At 52.8% G+C, this 21,740-nt stretch overlaps 1 non-coding gene and 1 pseudogene across 48 annotated transcripts in view; both read left to right on the top strand.

Moving 5' to 3' along the window:
* The window catches only part of LOC120595694 (uncharacterized), a 237,324-nt gene that overhangs the window by 89,486 nt on the left and 126,098 nt on the right, over window positions 1-21,740 (top strand). For 40 of the 48 annotated variants that reach the window (XR_005650972.1, XR_005650973.1, XR_005650975.1 and 37 more), the window contains 2 exons: window positions 14,496-14,694; window positions 16,777-17,192. The exons of 2 other annotated variants lie outside the window; for them this stretch is intronic. This is a non-coding gene — a transcript (uncharacterized LOC120595694). Of the gene's footprint in view, window positions 1-14,495; window positions 15,039-16,776; window positions 17,193-20,345; window positions 20,503-21,740 lie in introns of all 48 variants that reach the window. 6 more of the 48 variants (XR_005650969.1, XR_005650954.1, XR_005650948.1 and 3 more) reach the window with 5 other exon arrangements.
* Window positions 2,623-2,738, top strand: LOC120595893 (uncharacterized; annotated as a pseudogene).

Raw genomic sequence — 21,740 nt, 5'->3', positions numbered from 1 at the left:
CTGCCTGAGGACAGAGCCTGCTTCGTGACCTGGCTCGGCTCCTGCCTCTGTAGGCCGCTGCCCCATGGAATAGCCTGTGCCCCCTGGACACCCTGCTTGCCTTTGGCTGGATTCTCTAGATTAGGGAACCAGCTCATGTACATCCACACAAAGGCCTTGAGAGAGTTTTGCATAGACAAGAAGTTGCAGATCAGGACAATGACCACTGCTGTCTGACTCCTGTGCCCGATTTAAGTCCAGACCGAGTCACTGGCCCAGTGGGGCCGGCAGCCCGCACATCATTTGCTTGGTGATGATCTTTAGTTATGCTGTTCGGTCACTTTGTTATGTGAACCTGCTTGGCCTCTACGAGTAAACTGGAAGCACTGTGGCAGCAGAGGCGCAGGAGCTGGCAAGTCCTGAGTGCACATCCTGAGGTGCTTAGCCACGTTGTCTGGTGTACTCTGTCTGAGTGCTGGACGAGGTCATTGTAGTCTGCGGTTCACACTTGAAGCTCAGAGAGAAAAGGTGTTTAATGTTACTCACTGAGGAAGTGACAGAGTGAAATTCAAACCCGGGTGGTTCTGTCACTCCAAATCAGGACCTTTTCTGTGCACCGTCCAGTTCGAAGCCCGTTTGGAGATCAGGGCTGCCATTCAGAGCCTCTCGGTTCTTCCTCTCCTGGCTCGTGTCCTGATCTCTCAAGCCCAGCGTCTTTCACGCCAGGCCGAAGCCACTGGAAATCCCTGGCTTTGTAACCTCCACCCTGGGGTGTTCAGAAGGAGCAGACCCATTTGGAGAATGATCGTGTCTTTGCATAGGGGCAGGTGGGGATCCACTGTTCTCTTGGCCCCACCCCACCCATCATTCCAGAAATGGTACCAGCTTTGGTTTATCAGCTGGGGCTGAGAAGGGATGACAGTGATCGGATGTGATTGAAGTGAAAAATCGCAGTGCTTTCCAAGAAAAGTATGCGACTGCACTTGGCATCAGGCCCCTGGCGAGGCCCCGTACAGAGATGGAGAAGCCTGAATCACATCGTGTTTCTTCCTGGCCAAAGGTGAAGCTTCCTCATTTCCAAGGGCTCTATCTGTCCCACACTGCTCAAGGGCAGCTACTCGAGATGAAGGAGAGGTGCCCCAGAGTTCGGAGAGCCTTGAGTTGTGAACTCAGGGGCTTACCCTGTGGTTATATCCTGTAGCTCCCAAAATATATGTCATTGCGTAGCAGAAGCCACCTTCCAGCTTACAGAGAGTGCTCCTGTGGGGTATCTCCCTTGAGCAGTTCCTCCTCGTGGTGAGGTAGGCAGTAGATGGGTGGGGAAACTGAGGCTGGGTGGGATTCGGTGACTCGAGGACGTGGGATGGCGCGGAAACCCCTCCTCTTTTCAGGTGTTTCGTTTCCCCGTCGGTGAGGGAGGATCGGCTGGTCGGGGGGGTTGTACTTCTTGCTTCGTCTTTGTCTCTGCCAAGCCTTCTCGGTTTTGAAGAGGAAAGAGCTGGTCTGTTTCAGCTCCGCGGAGATTCTCCCGCACCTTGCTTCTCATTTACCACATGCGTTCGGAGTTCCCTGTTACAAGGGTGGGGACCAGCACCGCGGATCTGCACCCTCATCTGCGATGGAAGGTGCAGCAGCAGCCGGCACCCGTGCTTCATGGACAGGGAAGACGGAGGAAAGGACAGAGGTGGACGGAGGTGGCCCATGGGGCAGGTTGGCTGGAGAAAGGCCACGTTCAGAGGCGTCAGGCTGAGCCACGTGGGAGCCCAGCACTGCAGTGCTCTGCAAAGCCTGCTGGAGGTTCCCAGGGCACGTAGAGTCGTAGGGTCATAGAGTCGTAGGATCATAGCTGACCACACTTCAGGGAGCTTTGTCTCAAGGTGCCTGGGGACACACCAGCCATCGTGATGGCTCTTACTTTGAGCTGCACGGCAGGTGGCCCTCTCGGTGTTTGCATTCTATCACTGAGGGACTCTGAGGTTTGGAGACATCGGATGGCTTGCCCAAGGACGTGTGCTAATAAGAGATGGCGGAGACTGGCTCAGGGCCAAGGTGAAGGGTCTGTACGTTTCCCACACACTTCCCAGATCTGGGGGGGTGGGGGGGAGGAAGGGAGGAAGGAGAGCAGCTTTTCTTTCTTTTCTTTCCTCCTTTCTTTCTTTTTTTTTTTAGGGAAGTCCAAGGTCACATACGCGCTGGAACCACTGTTTTTCACCTCTCCCTCCACCTCCCTGGGGGTGATTTTCAAAATATCTAGACCAGAGTAATTGGGATGTGTGGCGCCAGGGTCCAGGAGCCTCCTGGCTATGCCAGCCTGGCCCTGCCTTTTGTGGAGGTCTGGGGTGGGGATGGGGGCGTGTGGCTCCAGGGGACAGGCCCAGATAGTGGGATAAGGGTTGTCCTGTTGGGGAAAGCAGCTCCTTATCAACGGCTGTGAAAGATGTCAGTCTCTCTGGGCTCATATTTTTACTGCCATCATCCAGGCTCCAGAAGAACAGAAATTTCCCCTTAGTTTTCCTGAGACAAATTGCATTGTACTATTTTATATTTTTATTCTTTTTTAAAATTTTTTAATTTTTAATTTATTTTTATTTTTATTCTTTTAAAAAAAGTCAATTTCAGTTATTTAAAATAATAACATATCAGGTCTGTGGCCATGCCACCCCGAACGAGCCCGATGTCTGATCTCGGAAGCTAAGCAGGGTCAGGGCTGGTTAGTACTTGGATGGGAGACCACCTAGGAAGACCAGGTGCTGTAGGCATAAGAAATAAAGGACTGTAAGCTGACAAGGTTCTTGCAATCTGTGAAGTCAACCAACGGCTGCCTCACCTAAAAACAAATAAATAAATAAAAAAGAAAAGAAAATAATAATGTATTTTAAAAAAAAATCAAACTCCCAGGAGGTAAGTCCGAATGCATTGCCTCTGGGAACTTGATTTAGCATTGTTCTTCCATGAGACAGTACAGCAGAGTGGTGGGCCCATAGGTCCCTGGAGCCCGCCTGCTGCCCTCAGGTCCTGGCTGTGCCCCTTGCTGGCTGTGTGGCCTGAGGCACTGTGATTCATCTTCTCCTCTGTCCCCTGAGTGTGGCTACGATTGCCATAGAGCCTTAGTTTTCTATGGCTGCCATAACGAGTTACCACAAACTTAGTGCTTGCGCAACACAAATTTATTACTGTGCAGTTCTGTAGGTCAGAAGCCTGACCCACATCTCACTGGGCTAAGATCAAAGTGCCCGCAGGCTGTGTTCCTCTCTGGAGACTCTAGAGGAGGGCCGGTTTCCTTGGTGGTGCCACTCGTTGGCAGAATTTGTTCCTTGTGGTTGCAGGACTGAGGTTCCCACTTCCTTGTTGGCCGCCGGCTGAGATCTCTATCTGGTTTCTAGAGGCTGCTCACACTCCTTGGCTGGCAGCTTCCTCCCTCAATGATCACATCTCCTAGTGGCAAGTCTAGTCCCTTTCATGCTTCCAATCTCCTTATCTCTCTGTTCCCAGCCTGGAAAGGTTCTTTGATCTTAGACTAGTGTGATGAGGTGAGGCTCACCCTGGCAATCTAGAATGATCCTCACCTCAAGGTCCTTAACTCAGTCACATCTGCAAAGTTCCCCGTGTGTGGGAGATAACATATAACAGGCTCTGGGAATTAGGACGTTGGTCGGTCTCTCTCTCTCTCTCTCTCTCTCTCTCTCTCTCTCTCTCTTTTATTTATTTATTTTTTTTTTGGAGGAAAGGATAATTCTGCCCACCATACCTTAAGCGTTGCTGTGAGGATTAAGGTAATTGATACATGTAAGGTGCTTAAAATATTAGGTCAAACCCTATGAAATTGTCAGCATTCAGCTGTTGATTTGTAAAAGGTCGGTCTGATAGCGTCTAGCCTGTCAAAAATCCTCGGCGGATGTTCACCGTCATCATTCTGGTGGTGGAAACAACGTGCTTTATTTAGCCAGTTCACTAGTGTCCTGGTTTCCTATTGTTGGGTATTAGTTTTTAAAAGTCACTAATATTGTTATTTTGGCATTATAATGTCTACGTGAACATCCCGATACACCTCTTGATGATCATGTTTTCGCAAACCGTGGTCTCAGGATTTTGAGGAGCGTGCGTTTCCTCTTTTCTCTCTGCCGTGCTTCTTCCTGCCACGCTCCATCCACGGCTCCTACCTCAGCCTCCGGCTGGCCCAGAAGGGCCCCCTTCGAGTGCCAGCTCGGGATCCTTGAGCCCCTGTTTGGGGGTCAGTCTCTTCCCAAGGGCAGCCTGAGTCCCACGTTCCCGCACCCACAGACTTTCAGCTGCCCTTGGAGTGTGCTTCTGTGTCCCCAACTCTGCAAATCCCTGAGTGTGGTTCTTAATGGACTTACACAGAGAGGCTTAGGCCGGACACTTTCGCCCGTCAGCTTCTACCATTTGCGAGGCCTCATCTCTGTTTATGGATGTGGGTGGAATCTCTGAGAATTTGCACAATCTGCCTAAAGTGGTCGAGCTGGCTTCTCAACTCAGGTTTGTCTGCCTGTGACTAAAGGAAAGGATTCAGATGCAGTTCTGTTTTGCTACCCATAACTACCTCTCATTAATACTTCCTCTCTTGCATGTGAGTACTCAGCAAGCGAGGGAACCTACCTAATTTACATCTTTGTGCATCGAAGCTGATGTCACTCACCTTCTCCCCTAAGACTCAGTAACTGTGCTCATGGTGTATGTGGTTACCCATTCCACAGGTAGTGAAACTGAGGCCCAGATGCGTACAGGGTTTTCTTGAGGTCAGAGCATGTATTAGTGACCAGGTTTAGTGATAGTGACCTGGCAACAAGTTTGCAGCAGAGCTGGGTTCAGATTCTAACTCGTCTTACCTTGTGGTGCTTTTGTGGCCTGTCACTTCGAGTTTCAGGGCCTCCGGCTTTGTCACCTTTCTCTGGGGAAGGGCTGGTGGGACTGAATCCTGTTTTGAAGCTGTCATTGGTTCTCCTACTTTAGCTACTGTGCGGGTGGCCACTGTCCTGGAGTGGCCCTGGAGGACACTAGGACAGAGCTGCCGAGCCTGACAGTGAGATCTGTAAGCTGACATCTTAGCTGTGGTTATTACTCTCGGGAACTGGGCCTGACTCGGGGCCTCCTGTCAGCTCAGTGGCCTGTCTTCTCAGCTCTCATTTTATTCTATCTGAAGCCTCTGTTGTGAGTTTCCAAAGGAAGAGAAAGTGCTATCGTGGGGCCTTGGACCTGAAGTCCTGGACACGTCCCTGGAGTAAAAGGCCAGTGGCCTTCCCAACCCACCCAGTGGCTCTGCAACATGCCGCATGTTCCCCTGGGAAGAAGGCAGTTGAGTCTTTCATTTCACAGAAAGGGTCCCTTCCATTGGCACCACCCCCAGACCCAGCCCATGGTCTGACACACGGGAAGGCTCTCGGCAACACGTAGGGAGCCAGTGACTGTCTATGCAGGTCTAGTTTCTGGCCAGTTCAGGGAGGCTTCAGTGGGGATGCTAGCACGGGGATGGTCCGTGTTAGGCTGTCGTGCTGATGAGTAGATGCTGTTTTATTAAGCCATAGAGAAGTTCTTCCTGTATGAAATAAAGACCATGGAGGAGCTGAGAAGGCAAGTGCAGGGTCAAGTGCAGGGTCTAGCGCAGGGCTTCTCAGCATTGCACCGGGTGGTTGGGTCACAGTAGGGCTGTCCTGTGCACTGTAGGGTGTTTGCAGCATCCCTGGGCTGTTCCCCCTAGATGCCGGTAGCATGGCCGACCAACCTGGCCCCCAGGTGTGCTAACCAAAACGTTTCCAGACGTCACCAAATGTTCCCTTGGGGGGGAGGCAAAGTCATCCTTTGCTGATTGGCCTAGAGAGCTGTTGTGTCACCCCAGCTGGTCCCCTTGACATGGTCTCTTCCCCAGAGACTGAACACAGAAAAGCTGACAGGCAGCTTGGTTTGGGGGAGAAGATCCTGGATTGAGTGCTGGAAGTGAATTTCATGCCAAAGGCGTAGGATGAGCATTCTTTTGTCTCTTGGCTGTGTGACCTTGAGCACATTACTCGACGTTTCACTTCATCCTCCTCCGTAAAAGAGAAAAAGTAACCCCATGCCCTTCAGGACTTTTGTGTCATTAGAGATGAAATGGTCAAGTGCCTCATATTCTGCAGGCTCTCAATAAAAAGTAAGTGCCGAGCTCAGGACCGGTAATGGAAAGCACATTTGGCTCCCGTGTGAGGCCTTGGACCGTTTTTATGTTTAATTGTAGACAGGGGAATATTAAGTCTTCAAGATCTCAGCGGTGATGCCGGTGTGGCTTAGAGGCTGAGCACGGGCAGTAGTTCGAAGAGGTGGCAGGTTCCATTTCTGTTTCGGCCAACTTTCTGTCCACATGGCCATGCTCAGACTTCATAACCTCAGCTTATTCTCCTGTGAAATGGGGATGGTAAGAGTACTGACTCCCAGGGTACTGGGAGGCGTCAGCGAAAACATGGGTAGAAGCTGCTCGCCATCCTTCTTGTCTCGTTCTCTGTTGGATACTGGACTGTGCCCCTCACCGGCCCTGAGGTGGGTTATCTGGGAAGTTTCCCTGGGAACTGGGTGCTGTCGAGTGGGGAATTTCCCCTCTGGCTCCCCGGGTCCCCACTCCTAAGGCACGGTTCTCACCTGTTCCTGTCATTCTGGTTCAGCTTACCAAAATGGCCGTAGTGGGGAGGGCATAGCTGGTGCCCAGGGGCGGGTGTCTGCACGGGTCCTCCTTAATCTGGATCTCTCTGCCACAGCAGCCCCGTGTTTGTTATGGTGATCCGACTTCCATTCTGGGGTATCAGGCTTTCGTGAGGGGGAAGGAGGGACCCCACGTGGAGACAAAGGCAGCCCGCTTGTCGCCTGCTGCTGATGCCGAGGGAGGAGATGCCGGCAGCAGGAATCGTGGCCAGATGGCCAACAGGATGCCTTGATGGTAACAGTCCACGCGGCCCCTTTCAAGCGGTTTTAAGACCAATTTGGTAACTCGATTTGGAAAGTGGTATCGATGACTCGGAGGACGCAGGCTGCTCATTAGCCGCCTTCTGGGCCCAGCAAATTAGGTTAAGTGGGATGAAATCGGCTTGTCCCCTCCCTGGGCTCGTGGCTGAGGTCCAGGCCCCATTGTAAAGGGAACCTCTCCTGGGCAAAGGACTTTGAAAAGCTTTCCGGGGAGTCTGGCGCTCTGTTTTCATATGCGAATTCCATTTTCCCCTGGAGGGCAGTGCAATAGGCTGATAAAACATAAAAATGAACCTGGAGCGGATGAGTGAGGACAGAGAGGCGGGCGCAGGGCGGACGACAACGAGCAGCCGGCAGTCACGGAGCGTTTTTCTAGGGCCGGTTATCCTTCCCCTGCTGGCAGGTGCTGCGCCTGACGCCTGCTTTCTTTCCTTTGCTTTTTCCCTTTTCCTCTTCCCTTTTCCTTCCATCCTCCTCCCCTTCTTTCCCCTTTTCCCCTGCATTGTAAACAGTGCCGCGCGCACCCTCCCACGCTGTGGGCACGTGGAAAGACCCCTCCGGGGTTTATACTCTGAGGTGACATCGCTTCCTCTGAGGCGGGTGAACATTCTCCGTGTTACAGACGCTACCGAACCACTTTCCCGAACAGCCGCTTTGCCTTCCAGTCTCGGCACACGAGAGCCCCGTTTCCCCCACCGTGTCACCCACATGCAGTACGTCCGATTCGTGTCTTTTTGCCAGTCTGGTGGGTGAAGGGCAGTTTCTGGTAGTTTCCACAGCGGGATGATGGCTGATGGCTGGGGGGGCTGGGCTGCCTGGCTTCATGCCCATGCCTGCCCGCGAGGAAGGACCCCAAGGCAGCCCGAATTCTCGCATCCCTCCCCTGGCCTGGCCCCCGGGGAAGGTTGGCAGGGCTCATCCGTTCTTATCTGAAGTGATTGTCCTTCCCAGGTCACTCGTGCTGTCCGGGGGTATCAGTTTTGGACCTGCTGCTAAGCAGTTTTCTCTCCCGTTTAGCCTTAGCGAGTTCTGAATTCTTTGGGAAACGGCCACACCATTGTTTCCATTCATTCAATTTTTCCTTTTCATCTAAACGGTTATTGAGCATCTTTTTCAGTGCAGGATGTCGACGCAAAGGGCCCGGCTTGTACGCGGGCTTCTAGGACCCTGGCTGCCCTTCGTCAGCTCTGTGGCCCAAGGAGAGACCTGTGCCTTCTGGGCCTCGGCTGTTTCCCTGTGCTAAAGGCCTAAAGCTCTTGACTGGACAAGAGAAAGAGTAACACACAAGATGAAAGCATTGTGCGAGGCAGAGCCGGCTGGGAGGCTGGTGCGGATCCCCGCAAAAGCCCTCTAGGCCAAATTGCCACTGGTCTGCTTGGGCACAGGCCTGCCGCTACTCGAATTTGGCAGCCAGGTAGAAAGTGCATAGAAAGAACTTAGGGCGATCAGCCTTGGGCGTTCACCCAAACTCGTCAAGCGGTTACGGTGCACCAGTTAGTTACACCATCAATTTTATCGAGTCCCTAATATAAGTTAGACACTCTCCTGAGTGCTGGGGGTATAATGGCAAGCAAAACAGATGTGCTTTCTGTCCTCGTGAGGCCTGCAGTCTAGTGGGAGAAGCAGCAAAGGGTTAAGGATGGGTGGGAAGTCGCAGTCAGTGCTAAGGAAGCATCTTAACTCTCCCAGATGCTTCCAGGTTAACCTCGTCACAGTAGAGAGGAAGCCTGGTAATCTTTATTGCCTCGAGAACTGCCGGGTATCTCTGACAGGATGCTCATTCCTAAGGACAGGAAAGACAAACGACCACGGAGAGATGGTGGCAATAATATTACACAGGAATGAAAAAGAAAAAAAAAAAAGAGTTCACATTTATTGAGCACTCACTGTGTGCCAGGCCCCCTGTTAAGTGCCTTCTGCAATTAAGGTAGGGAATATTCTCTTGTCTGTAGACACGAAAACTGAATATGGAGTGGCAGCCTCTCCACGGAGTCAGTGCACGGGGCTCGGAGTTCAGGAACGGTGCCTTTCTTCCATCTCAAAGTGTCCGTGGCTGGTGCCATGTTGCTGGAACTTGAGAATCCCAGAAAAGCAAGCCCCAGCTCTCTCTCCTGCCAGTCCCGGTCAGCCTGTATTTGACCAGGGTCATGAGTCTCTCCTTCTGACATTTTCATCTTGTTCTTGAATTCCTTTAAGCTCTGGTAAGGGTTCTCTTCATTTATAGAATGAATATTTATTAAGATGTGGACTCTTTGTCTTCACGATGGCTTTGCAAAGTTAAACCCAGGCTCCTCTTCCCATGACGTGCCTCTCGTTTACGACCAAGGGGGATGTGTCCTCGACGGCCTGTCACCTGGCAGGTACTGGATCTTCTCTCGTAACAACTCCGTGGGTGGGGCTTTTCCTCAGAGAGATTGGGTAGCTCGCCCAAAGTCACACAGCTGGGTTGAATGAATTCAAAACCATGAATGTCTGGCTTTTAATGCCCGAACTCATTCCCTTATTGGCAAAGAATTGGGCAAGGGCCGGTACATGAAGTTGGTCGAAGCAAAGACGTAGAATCGCTGTTTCCCCAAAGGCCGGTGGAAACAACCCGGGCAGAAACACGCCCTTTGGAAGTCTTTCATCTGGAATCCTATCGTCCGTCCTTTGCAACGGCTCTTCCTGCTGTGTTTCCTCAGCAAGTAGCGGCGATGTAGCCTTTAGACCCCTGTGTTTGGTCTTTTGAGGTCATACATTGACCCGATCACTGTGTGGTCCCGTCTCTTGTTAAGGTGAGGCGGAGTGCACCAAGGACACAGAGGGGTGCCCTCGGGACGTGCCGAAGGTAGACCCCCTGTGACCAGAACTTACGTTTCTGCGTTGTATGCAGGGCGTGTGGAGCCCAGGAGCTGTGTGTCTGTCTGTCTGTCATTCTTCCCCTCCCTTTGCTGGGTCCCAGCCTCTCCTTCACGGTCACCCCCATCAGCCTCCACTCACTATTTATTCTCCCCCCTCACCCCTGGTCTTAATTGACTTTGGCTAATGTCCCAGAACTCAGCCCGGCACCCAGACATGCTGTGCTATCTTACACCTCACGTGGTTAAATAAACAGAGGGTGGCTTTTACTAAATAACACATGCCCGTCACCCTGTCCTTTCCTTCCTGGCTCTGTCCCCATCAGTTCCGGGGGTTGGGGAGCGTCTGCCCCTTTTATAAAGCATCTCTCATCGCTGACCGGCGAGCGTCAGGCCCCAGGGACGAGGTGGCCAGCACTGGCTCTGGAGTTACCCAGGCCTTACAGTAAAAATGCATCACCCTGACCGTGGGCCAAGCGAGGCCTCGCCCCAGCCTCGCCCTGGCCCAGCAGCTGGATCTTGCCGGCCGCCGGCCTTACTCACAGGTCAGAGCGATTCTCCTCTCCTCATTCAGGCTGAGGCCAACCCCTTCATCCCAACAGCCCGGGATTGGGAAAAAGCTCCATGGCCTAGGATGTGGACTTTCCCTCCCGCTTAAATCATTACGGCGGCTCTCATTTATTGAGCCACTTACTGTGTGTCAGATACTGTGCTAAGCACTATACTCTCATTTAATCCTCTTAATAAACCCTGGGCAGGTGCTCCCTTCATCTCCCTCTTACTGACAAGGACTCCAGCTCAGCCCTGTGAATACGAACATCGGAAAGCAGCTCACCTGGATCGGTGCTGCCGTGTGCCTGGTTAACTCGCAGGAACCCTGAAGCACGTGCTGTCCTTATCAGGCCTGTTTCACAGACGGGGGAATGGAGAGCTGGGTGTGTCTGGGTCCCCTGGCTTACACTTATGGTCTGCTGTTGAGCCCTTGGTCACAGAACTGCATCAAAACTTGAGGGGCTGTGAGCAGAGCACCCCATCCAGAGCCCTGACTTTGCCCACGGCTCCACGCTGCCTCCTCGGGGCGGACCTGGGCGGGCGGACATCCCTGCCTCCTCAGATGGGCACCAGGCAAAGGGCTGTGTATTTGCCAGGAACAGACAGAAAATTTGCTTAAGGGACCCTCGGGAGAAGAGCTTCTGGAGGGCGGGAGGAGATGGCTGGGGGTCACTTCGGAGCCGAGATGATCACCAGAACTGGAAGCGGACCTGGGCAGGACTGGCCTTTAGCCAGGAGGGCCCAGGCCTCTTTCTCCTTTGCACACAGCCAAGCCTCAGGCCGCAGCCTTGGTGGCTTTCCCGGGGTCCACAGCCCCTCCTCCCCACCTGTCTTCCGCAGTGACCTGGAGGAGCTCCCTCCGTCGGAGAGGTGGGGGGCGAGGACAGTTACTGCCTGCTCAGCGCTTTCACAGTTTATGAAACATTTCACAGACATGATCTCATTTTGTTGAGCAGTCGCGTGGGAACATAAACCCCCGTTAGGCTGAAGGGGAACCGGGGCTTCCGCGGGGAGGGGAAGTGTTTGCCTGGGAGCGGGCCCTGCGTTTCCTGTCACACCCCGCTTCCGAGCTCAGGGGTCCCAAAGTGGGGGCTCCCTGCACAGGACTGGGACTGTCCGGGGCTGTGTCGTCCTTGGACCTGAGCCCCAGCGGTGCCCTTGGGAGTAGGGCTGCAGGTAGGAAGCCCAGGAGAGGCCGGTGGGTGGAATTAAAACCAGCCTCAGCATAATCAGAAGGAAGATAGTGTCACAGGGTGTGGCCAGTGTTTCAGGGACATCAGGAGGTCATAGAACCGTCTCGAGACTTGATGCTGGATGAAGACTCTCAGGAGGAGAAATGGGAAGGTGTATAACAGGGATGCAGGAGTAGCCACAGTGGCCATCCTGGGTGATCCGATGCCTAGACCACCGGAACCCCGCGGTCCTCACTGCGCTGGGCCCCGCACGGCCCTCCAGGGGAGAGCTGACGGCTGATTTTACAGACCGGGAAGCACACTCAGGATTCTGATCCCAAACCTTCCTGCCTCCCTCCCCACTCTGCTCTTTAGAAAAACAAATACAGAATTTCTTTAATGTCGCACTAGGAAATTTATTCCTTAAAAAAATTAACTCCCCTTCACGATGCCTGGCTCATGACGGATTGTGGATCAAGAAATAGATCGTGGGCCTTTGCCGCCCGGGCAGGCCGAGAAAGGCTTCCCCCGCTCCTGTCTGTCAGGGGAGGCTGGGGAGCCCACAGTTTCACTGTCTCAGCAGAGATGGTGGAACCTGTTAACCTGCCTTAGAAGCTAATAAAAAACATCCCAGTGAGATCATGTCTGTTACAGCCCTTTGAGCTCCCTGAGCTGTGGCCGTATTAACACACGCTGTCTTTATGGCTTACTCAGCAAAAAGTCCCCGGGCCGCAGAGCCCACTCCCTCCTTCCAGCCCCCTTATTTCCTTACACTTTTTATTTGATGCTTCCTTTGCCTCTTGAAGACCTGCCAACTTTTTGTTAACCTGCTCTCCTAGAAGGAGCCAGCATATTCAGAGGTGCTCATTTGGCGCTAAGCCTTTTTTATCCACTGAGTCCTTTAAACCTTACAGCCATCCTGTGAAGCAGGATGCATGTCTGTCCCTGTTTTCAGGCGAGGCTCCCGGGGCTCAGATTGGGGAGGTCAGCAAGATGATGTGGCCTAGAGTGGCGAGCGGGGTCTGCTCTCAGGTCGGGTTTTTACCTGGTCGTGCCTACATTCTCCAGATCATTCTTTCCAGTGAGCAGAAGTTGCTCTGTCTTTCTTTAACTGGAGGAGGGGAAGGGCCCGCCTGGAATTCGGCCCTGAGCTGTTGGTGATGGCGTGTTGTTTATTTTTGCTGTGGAGGCTGGGCCGGGTCATCTCTGGTCTCTTTGTGGTACTGGAGAACATTGGCCCTGATCTTCTGAGAGGTCACCTGACTGGCCTCTTTGTGCAGAAATGTCTTTACCTGAGATAGGCGGGTCTTGAGGTCGGAGGTACTGGGCTGTGGCTTGCCCTGAGAACCTTACCTGGCCTCAAGTCTGTTGTTCCCATCCACAAAATGTGGGCTTTTGGGAACAGCTTTATCAGAGGGTGGCTGTGGAAATAGTGGCAGAATAGTAAAGAATAGCTAATGTTGTTTTGGCATTTGGTATGCACCCACCACCTTTCCAGAAACGTCCAGTGTTTGGTCTGGTGGGAACAGACTGCCCACACTCATCCTAAGCTTCCACGAGATACGTTGAACAGGTAATTTGCTCCCATTTTACAGATAAGGAAGCTGAGGTTAAAGTTCAAAGTACAGATTGGGACGGAAACCCAGATCTCCTGACTTTAGAGAATGAAACGTTTTTTAAAAACCTTCCCCCACTAAGAAAAACCTGTTGAGTCCATTTCCAGGTGGATTTCTTAAATGACCGGCTCTCATTTTTTGACCACAGCCCACATAGGTGCCTGGCCCATCTTTTCTCCTTCCCAGTGGGGTGCTAGCTGCAGAAGATACCTTCCTAAAGGTAGAGCTTGGCCGGAAGGGGCCGGGGTAGCTGTAGGCCTTAGGAAAAACCACCCGTCAAACTTCAAATATTAATAATCTCAAATAACTCTTCGTTACTAGAAAATAGACCACAAACATGCAAAGGTGAAAACAAGAAATGGGCTTTTGTCATCCTGGGCAAGGATCCAAGAGACGACTTGCCTTTGAAGGTCAAGCTCTTAGCCTGCCTTGTGGGCCTCAGAATATTCTTGAAGAGTCATTCTTAGAGGTGCCAGGGGTCTAGCATCGTTGTAACTGAGGGGAAATGTTTTTCAGTGACCTAGTATCTAGTTGTGGTTGTGCCTCCGCTGTGGCTTAGACTCAGCATGCACTGGCTTCTTCATGTGTGTCCTCAGGCCCCACAGAGCCCCTGCCAGTGGGAAGGGTTGCCTGGTGACCCTGGCCAGTGTTCTATGTGTGTCGGCACATTTGGTCCTTCGCCCATGGCGACGCTCTCCCAGGTCCCCCGTCCCTCACTTGAAGCGTCTGGAGTGAGTTTCTGTGTTTCTGAACTCAGGATGCTTGGACGTTTTAGAAAGGAAACTCAGTGCAGATATCATACCCTGTATTATATAGGCTGTACTGTGCCCCTGTTCATTCACCCGTTGGAGCCTTAAACCCCAGAACCTCAGAATGTGACTGTGTTTAGAGGTAGAGCCTTTAATGAGGTGAGCTAGTTAAAACGAGGCCATTAGGGTGACCCCAGTTTAGTCCGACTGGTGTCCTTATGGTGAAGGCTGCACACGAAGATGTGAGCACACAGGGAGGGCCACGCGGGGACACAGAGAAGACAGCCATCTGTAGGCTAAGGCGAGAGGCCGCAGGGGAAACCAACCCTGCTGGCACCTTGACCTTGGACCTCCAGCCTCCAGAACTATCAGAAAGTAAGTTTCTGTTGTTGAGGTATTATGTTATAGCCGCCATAGCAGGCTTACGTACCCTGTGTCTGGGGCGGTGCCGTGAACCAAGCTCTCGGGGTTCTACAGGAAAATGCGTTAATTTCATACTAAGAAGGATAAACAAAATCAATAAATAGCCTCATGCTACTTCAGGTCAAGGTTCAAAGTTACCAAAAAATGCTCATCCTGAGGGCTTCTTAGATTCTGGAATTGTGCACAAGAGTCTGTATTGTCATCATTTCTGTTTTGCAGATGGAAATCCAAGCTCAAAGAGGCTTAGCAACTTGCCCGAGATACCTAGTTAGTTTGTGCAAGGGCCGGATTTGCACCGTGTGGTTAGGCTCCAGAGCTGTGAATTCACCCACTGCCCTGTACCACGTCTTGATAGCGATTGCCCTGGACAGTGTCTTCAAGGAGCTCCAGGGTGTAGACAAGCAAGCCAACAATTACGGTACGTGGCAATGGAATATGAGAAGGACGTCTGGAACCCATGTTCAAGTGGGGAGAGCCCCGGCTTTGGCCCTCGCATTCGGTAGCCGCTGCCGCGTGAACCCAGGTGCTTGTCCCCCAAGAAGGACGGGGCCGAGCCAGGCTGCTGGGGTTGGAGCGGGAGCTGTGGCTGGAAGTGGGCCACGCCCCCTGCGCCCAGCACCATCAAAGGCTGGCGAGGTGGGAGCAGTAGGCCACTGTCTTTACTCTGGACAGAGGCTGGTGTGTCTGTCCAGACTGTGGTGACAGGCGGGGAGTTAGCCACGGGAAAGGACTGCCCACTCTTGTCCATCTTTCCTGGCAAAGGTAAGACACAGCCCTTCAGTTTAATTTCCACATTAAGCTCTACATTTCTCTGCAAAAAAAATGAACACCGGGTGGGTCTCTTTGAGCCGGAGCTAGAACCCACCTTTTAGTAGAAGCTCGTTTTTGTTTTTCAATTGGCTTTTTAAAAGAATAGTCATTTCATAGGCCTTACTCTCGTGGTAGCCACTATTATTATCATCATAACGTTATTATTTTTTTATTCCCCTCTGTAGAAATTAACCAGTATTACTGGCCTAGTTTGCATGGTGCTTTAATGCTTTTCAAAGAGCTTTTTCAACCGTTTACCTCAACTGTTGCTGTCATCCCTATTTTGTAAACGTGGACGCTCAGGTTCAGAGATGTTGAGTAACTTGCCCCAAGTCGCACAGTGCGGGGGTGGCAGAATCCACACTCTGCTACCAAGCCCCGGGAAAGCACATAGTGACCGTCTGTGATGTGAATCCGTCCTTGGATTCAGGTTTAAATGTGCCCTCCGTAGGCCAGGAGGGCGCAGTCCCCACTTTATAGGAGAAGAGACTGAGATTCAGGAGCAGTGACTTGCCGAGAACCACGCAGCTCGCATCTGCCAAGGTTCCCCTCCCCCCACCACGGGAGAGCATGCCCTGAACTCACGGGGTTTAAAAACTCCGTGTTCTGTGTGCTTCAGCCTCTCTGAGCCTCATCTGTGACATGGGGGTAAGAACGAGCTGTCGTAGATTTATGATGGGGTAGTTAGTGTTGGGAGTGTCACCCATGGCGGATGCCGCGTGACTCTGCCCTCTCTCCTCTGGCCTCCTTCCCTCCCCTCCGCTCTTCCTGATGTCTCAGCCACTTCTGTCCAGTGACACTCCACAGCTCTGTTTCCGGAGCCCAGCACCCGGGGAACGAGAATCCCTGGGGAACACCGAGACGTGGCAGCCTTTTTCTTCCACTTCTGTCACCTTTTCGACTGATGTTTTCTCAGATCTCGCATCCTAATCTAGGTGCGTGTATAGCTGACCGATACAGCAACAGGGCTGCTGCAGGCACGGTCCAGAAATGAACTAGTTTTCACAAAAACCCTCAGAGGCAGGTGCTATTTCATCTCTCCTTTTATAGCTAAGGAAACGTAGGCCCAGGTCGCCACATTTCTCCAGCTTTTACATTTCTCCACGGCTTTTACGTGGCGGTACCAAGATTCGAACCAGGCAGTCCGGCTTCGTTGCCCGTGCTCTGGGATGCATGAAGCCAGCGCTCGTCTTGTTCCAAGGATGTGTCATACAGCCGATGCTGGTGTGATCCCCAAAGCTGTACGCAGGGAGGTGGTATCGTGGGCAGCGGGGGGGACAGTGGGGTGCCCCGTGTAGTTCCTGGGTTCCCTGCTGCTCCTCGCACCACTGGGCAGAGCCCCAGAGTGGGCGCACACGCTCTCAGACCTCGATTATGATTTCTGAATCACTGGCACCAGACGCCCAGCTAGGTGGTCAAAACCGAGGGCACCTGACAGAAGGCGGGCAGGGTGGGAGTTGGGAGACCGGAGCTGAGGTGAGGGGCATGCATGGGCGAGGAATCGCATCAGGGACCCACAGAGTGGCCGGTTGGCTGACTGATCTAAGGGTGGGGGAGGTTGTAATGCATTCATCTGAGTGAAAATAATGATTTTGCATCTACGGTACCCACCTTAGTAAGCTTTATGTCTTCTTTTATTTGAGTCTCCATCTGGGGAAGACAGAGCAGCTTATTAAAATCTGTTTTTCAGATGAGAAACTGGAGACCTCAAGAGAGAGAGGAACATGTCCGAGGCTGTGTGGGGGACAGCTAGGACTTGCCAGAGGATTTAGGATTCCGAGTCTGAAGTTCAAGTGTCTTGACCTCTGTGATCTAGGGATGAGTGCCTTCCATTGCTCAGTGACTCCAGAACTGCAACTGTGCACGAACGCATCCAATGACAATGTCACCACCGTGCCGGACCCGTTCTGAGCACGACATGTGTATTAAGTCATGGAGCCCTCATGCCTCCCTGTGAGGGATGTACTATCAAAGCAGGGACACCGAGGCCTCAGTAAGCTGTGTGTGCTTCATGCAGCTCATAATCCACAGCACCGGAATCGGAGCCCAGCCGTGGTCTGGGTCCTGCACTCCTCTCAAGGCTACGTGTTCCGTGGAATGGGGCGGGTGGGCACCTCTGAGGCTCTAAGGGAGGAAGGGCAGGTGGGAAGTGGGGACGTCTCCTAAATGCTCATCCATCTGAGTGCATTTTGTATCAGTCCTCAGACGGCTTTCTAGGTTTTCATCGTATTCACGCATTTACTGAATATTTATTAAGCAACTACTGTCTTCTAAGCGTGGCTGGATTCTGGAGAGATAGAAGTTAAAAACCTGTGCCCGCAATCCTAGGAGCTCTGCTCATTGCAAACTCCTGAGGGAAGGGAGGTAGGAAGTGAGCATCTGTTCTGTGCCAGGTGCTACTTTAGACCATTACAGACATTCTCTGTTAAGCAGCTCAGCCTATGAAGTTCAAGGAAGCTGAGAACAAGCCAGGTGGGAAATGACCGGAGTGGGTTGGAATGTGGGTCAGCCCGCCACTCCTGGGCCCAGCTTCTGCTTCTCTGACAGCCCCTCACCTCTTCCCTGCCGCCCTCCAGACCAACATATAGAAGAGGCCCCTGTAGAGTTTGATAGGCTGAACTCAGTTCCTGGGAGCAGGGGATTGGCATTCTCTTAACTGTCCCTAATTCTTGCCCTCTCAGGTGTGTCTACCTGCTCGGGTCTTCCCCAGGTGCAGTAAGCACTTCTCAGAAGGGCGCCCCTGCACTTGGCAATTTCGTCATCTGCGGCAAACCTAGGATAACAGAAGTCCTGGAGGCTTCGCCGATTTCTTCCTGCTCGATGTTTCCCCTCGTTCTCTAGAAGGGATTGACTGACGCAGCCAGTAGCGATATCAGTTCAGCTTGTCCAACCCAGCCCCTGAAATTATTATTATTATTGCAGTTTCGAAGCTGGAGGGGCCATAAGCCCGCCCCCTTTCTTAGGCAGAGGGGTAAATGGGGGAAATTGGGCTTCTGAGAGATGGGCCAATTGGTCCCAGGTCACACAGCTAGAGGGTGGCAGGCCTGCTGCAGGAACCAGGGTCAGACCTTGGTGATGCTCCCTGCCATTTGTAGATAGGTGACACCCTTCCTGGAAAGACAACAGCTTGGGGACGTTGCAGATAAGGCTGCCTGGGTGTGCCTGGCCGGCCCAGAATAAAAGGATTACCGAGAGAAGTTAGGAATCAACCTTCCTTGAGGTGGGTCCTACAGATAAGGATGCTTTTGAAGTTCAGTTGGTGGCAGATAGGATCTCTGTGGAGGAGCCTTCTGGATGGACGCCCCCTGATAGAGAAATCAGCAGGCTGAAGGTAGAGAAAGCCAACTCATATCTCTGGAGGCCTCGGCTCTGCTTAGGCACTTCCTTCCTGTCCACCCTTGTTCTGGAGTCTGTCTCCACTTTGCAGATGCAAACACTGAGGCATAGATAATCGTTTCCTGTTTGTTTGTATTTTAAAAACCCGATGGGGCTGTCATTGTTTCAGCTTTCTAAGATACTTCAAAGTGCAGGGTGCTTCGCAGCAGTTTAATTGAGCGAACAGGCCGGGCCAGGCCCGGTGCTGTGTCTGGGAGCACAGAAACAAGGACCACACGCTCTTTTCCCTTAGGGGACTTTTGGTCTCCTGACAGCGAGATTAAGATGAGAATCATGTAATCACAGCAGAGGGAATTAGTGCCCCGAGATACATTATTTTTCCACGGAGAAGGCAGTCCCCGTGTTTGAGCAGTGTTTACAATATCGTGACCAACTTTGCATAACCCTCCCCGATGTTCTGGGCTCATTTAACACACGTTCATTCCGACAAATACACTGTGCACTTACTACGTGCCGGACACAATTTTAGGCACGGGGACACGTCAAGGAGTGATCTGTTCGTGGGGGAAGCTGGTCCAGCAAGAAGTCTGTGTCGAGTCAGAAGCAGAGGCTGGTGAGGTCTTGGGTCTGGCAGCCCACTCTGCTCCCATGACCCTCAGTTGGCACGTATGAGGAGTGAGCAGCTGGATGAAAAATACCTCCAGAGTCTCTCTCTTCCCAGTTCTGGGATTATTTATTCCTCAGGCAACTCCTGTCAAGGGCTGGGGGACTGACCAGCAGGGAGCTCACAGCCAGTGGCAGGGAAAACCCAGCCAGAGACCCCGGAGGAGAAGTGCAGGTGGACGTAGCGCGTGGCAGGGACGAGCGTGGGGGCTGCTGGACAGGCAGGTGGGGTGATGGAAGGGTGGGCCGAGAAGGGTGCACCTATGCCAGGTCCCTGGGGAGCAGCATCTGCGGGGAGCCTTTTTCCCTCAATTAGCCTTCCCAAATCGGCGCCTTTTCCCACATGGTGAGTCTGTTCCTTCATGCCGAATGGGTCTGCCCTTCATGCACCTGGCCCGTCTCAGCTCACAGGGTACAGCAGCCAGTACCCCAAGATGCCAGTGGGACCGGAACCGGGTGGCAGAGGTCTTTGAGAGGCACCCGGCGCTACTGGGCTTCAGACCTCTGCCCTGGCTTCTTTCCCACCTGGAGGCAGAGGTCCTGTGTTAGTTTTCTGCAGCCGTTGTAACAATGACTATAAATTAGAAGCCTTAAAACCACTGAAATTTATTGTCTCATGGTTCTGGAAGCCAGAATCTGAGATCAGGGTGTTCGCGAGGCCGTGTTCCCTCCAAGGGCTGCTGCCGGGAACCCTTTGCCTCTTTCAGTTTCTGGTGGCCGCGGGTTTGCGGCCGCATCGTTCTGGTCTCAGCCTCTGTCCTCGCGTGGCCTTCTGTGTCTGTCCCTCCTCTTCTCTTACAAGAACACCGGGATTTCGAGCAACCCGCCCCCCTACCGCCCAACACACACACCCATTCCCGGATGATCCCATCTCAAGATCTTTAACTTCATTACATCTGCGAAGACCCTTTTCCCAAATGAGGTTACATTCAGAGGTTCAAACCCCTGCAGGCCCCAGCACTGCTGTGGGAAGCTGAGGGGTGTAATAAGCGTATTACCAGGGGAGAGGGCGTCTTGCGGGCAAAGTTAAGGGCAGGCGGCTAAAGATGCAGTTCTCCTCACGCCGTTGGTGGCCGTCCGGGTTCCGGGGGCCCGTCCGTGTCTCCTCCCCGCTGTCCTTTGATGCATGCGTTGCGGTGGGCCTCGTGCAGCTGGGATCATTTAGAGAAGGCGATTCTTGGGCTCCCTTTGAGTCGAGTGTCCAGGCCTCTGGCCCAGACGCAGGAGCTGGCAGTTGCCTTTGGATTATATCTATTTCAGCTCTGTTCACGCTACTGGAAGGCCCTCTGTGGAGACCTCTTCTGTGCCAGGCGCTGAGCAAAGTGAGGACCCTCGACGAGCTCACTGGTGGGACAGACAGGGGCGTGGGAGCTTGCACAGAGGGGTCCCTGAAGAGGACGAGATTCGGCTCCCACAGGTGTGAGCACCTCCCAAAATATGTGCTGCCTACTCTGCGTTTTGAAGCCGAATCGGAAGGCTTTGCTCTGGCTGATGAGGTGGGAGGGGCCGCAGACCCAAGGGAACAGCAAGTGCATGCGGCTGATGCTGGGCGCAGAGCCCGGTCGGCAGGAGATGAGCCGGCTGCACGGGGCACCTCCGGTCTTGGTGCTTGAAGCTCAGTAGAGCTTCCATCGTGTCTTCTTGGCGATGCCTCCTTCGGAGAGGAGGGAGGCACGGAGTTATTGGATTTGCCTTTCGAAAAGATCGCTCTGATGCTACTGCGGAGTCAGGGCTGGAAAAGCAGCCGAAGAGAATGTCACAATAAATAGACTCATTGCAATTCCAGTTCTAGGGGTTTTGCAGGGGGGGCGTGCCGGGAGGGTAGCTTGCTTCGTTTGTATTAAATTAAATTTCATTACTAAGAGGCCCATTAAATTCTGCTGGTTCAGTATAGCCGGTGTTTTCATAATGAGAAAAGCAGGATAATAATAGCATCTCGGAGAATGCAGACTTTAACAGTGGTTTTGTTTTTAATATTACCACTTTATGGTTTGGGGTTTGCTGAGGTTTTGGAGTCACTCGGTAGTCCTGAAAGGTGCTGAGAGGCAGGGAGTGTATTTCTGCCACCATTACATGGCCGAGGAAGTGGATGCACTCGCAGGGGACGTGAATTACTTGGGGTCACACACCTGGTAAGTGGCAGGGCTTCATTTGGGCCTCAAGTCTTCGGTCCCTAATCCTCTGTTCTTCTCTTCATTTCTGCGCAATGATTCCTCTCTCCCTGTGGAGGTATTTCCCACCACACCTCAGGGAGGCCACATGTAAATCGGGGCACAGAAGGTGAATGGGGCTGGTTCCACTTCTGGGTAGCCAGAGAAGGCCCCTGGCACCCTCGGGTGGGGTGTCCCGTAGCCTGCACAGGCTGAAGCGGTCGCCCCGAGCCACAGATGGCTATTGAGCACTTGAAATGGGGCCACTAATTTCAGTAGCCACACACGGCCAGTGGCTGCCCCCATTGGACGGCCCAGGTCTGCAGTTCCGGGGCCATCTGACTTCCTTGGCTTTTCAGTCCGTGCCTCTGAAAGGCTTCCTGGTTCTCAGCCCGGCACTGCTGGTGAAGGGCCGGCTGGCAATGCTTAGTACTTCCAGGTAGAGCTGGGGACGGTGCCTGTCCATCATCCCCTGCTGGGCTCTTTTGCAGGTGGGACGTGATAG

This window comes from Pteropus medius, unplaced genomic scaffold (genome assembly GCF_902729225.1).
Source record: "Pteropus medius unplaced genomic scaffold, Ma_sr-lr_union100, whole genome shotgun sequence".
Classification (NCBI taxonomy): domain Eukaryota; kingdom Metazoa; phylum Chordata; class Mammalia; order Chiroptera; family Pteropodidae; genus Pteropus; species Pteropus medius.
This window is presented reverse-complemented; position numbering and strand designations above follow the sequence as displayed.